Genomic DNA, 1,940 nt, shown 5'->3' on the forward strand with positions numbered 1-1,940 from the left:
TGTTTATAGCAACACAATTCACCATTGCAATGATGTTGAAATAACCCAAGTGTTCATCAATACATGAGTGAATTGATAAAATGTGGTATATGTATACCCTGGAGCACTACTCAGCCAAAAAAAAAAAAATGGTGAGTTAATACCTCTTGTATTATCCTGAGTAAGCTGGGGCTGATTCTTCTAAGTGAAGTATCATAAGAATGTAAAAACAAACACCACATATGCTCACCATTAAATTGGTACTAATCAATGAATACTAACGTGCACATACGGGAAATAACAGTCATAGGGTGTTAGGATGGTGGGAGGAGGGAGGAAGGGAATGGTAAATGTACACCTAATGGCTGTGGTGCATGCTGTCTGGGGGATAGGCAAGCTTGTAGCTCTGACTGGAGTGATGCAAAGGAAATTTATGTAACCAAAGTGTTTGTACCTCTGAAATACTCTGAAATTAAAAAAAAAAAATACCAATGTAATTTTTCACAGATCTAGAAAAAAATAATCCTTAACTTCATATGGAACCAAAAAAACAGCCTCAATAGTCAAAGCACTGTTAAGTAAAAAGAATAAATTTGGAGGTATCACACTACGTGACTTCAAATTATACTACAAGTCTATAGTAACCAAACCAGCATGGTACTGGTATAAAAGTAGAGACATAGACCTATGGAACAGGATAGAGTACCCAGAAATGAAACCATATAGCTATGACCATCTGTTTTTTAACAAAGCAGACAAAAATATGCACTAAAGAAAGGACACCCTATTTAATAAGTGGTATTGGGAAAATTGGATAGCCATATATAGAAGAATGAAACTGGATCCCTTTCTCTTGCCATGTACAAAAATTAAGTCAAGATGGATTAAAGATTTAAATGTAAGTCCTGAAACCATAAAAATTGTAGACCCTTCTAGACATCTGCCTAGGTAAAGAATTTATGAATAATAGCCCATAGGCAATTATAGCAACAACAAAAATAAATAAATGGAACTTGACTAAATTAAAAAGTTTCTGCACAGCAAAGGAAATAATCAACAGAGTGAATAGACAACCTACGGAAAGGGAGAAAGAATTCATGAACTACATATCTGACAAAAGATTAATATCCAGACTCTACAAAGAATTCAAACAAATAATGAAGAAATAAACAAAACAGACAACCCCATCAAAAAGCGATCAAAAGACATAAACATAGTTTTTTCAAAGATGATAGACAAATGGCCAGAAAACACAAGAAAAAAATGTTCAACAACACTAATCATCAGAGAAATGAAAATTAAAACTACAATATCAAAATGTCCATTGTTAAAAAATAAAAAAAATATAGATGTTGATGTGAATGTGATGGAAAAGGAATGCTTGTACACTTTTGGTGGGACTTCAAATTAGCACAACCTATATGGAAAACAGTGTAGACCTTCCTCAAAGAGTCACATGTAGACCTACCATTTGACCCAGTCATTCACTACTGTGTATCTACTCAAAAGATTGTTATAACAAAAAGACACCTGCACCCGAATGTTTATCACAGGACAATTCACAATTGCAAATATATGGAATTAACCTAAGTTCCCATCAAATGAGAAGTGGATAAGAAATGTGGTGTTTTATATACACAAACACATATATACATACATATACATACACACTGTGGAGTACTACTACTCAGCCATAAAAAAGGAATCAAATAGTGTCCTTTCCTTCAACTTGGATGGAACTGGAGACCATTACCCTAAGTGAAGTATCTCAAAAATGGAAAAGCAAACTTCACATATTCTCACTAATAAGTGGGAGCTAATCAATGGGTTCACATGATCCTAAAGTGTGTAAAGGACTTTGGAAACTAAGAAGAGGGGAAGTTGGGGGAGCATGAGGGATAAAAACTTACCTATCTTTTCTATCGGGTACAATGTACACTTTTCTGGTGATGGGTTGGGTT

This window comes from Propithecus coquereli, unplaced genomic scaffold, assembly GCF_000956105.1.
Source record: "Propithecus coquereli isolate 6110/MARCELLA unplaced genomic scaffold, Pcoq_1.0 Scaffold2, whole genome shotgun sequence".
Lineage (NCBI taxonomy): Eukaryota > Metazoa > Chordata > Mammalia > Primates > Indriidae > Propithecus > Propithecus coquereli.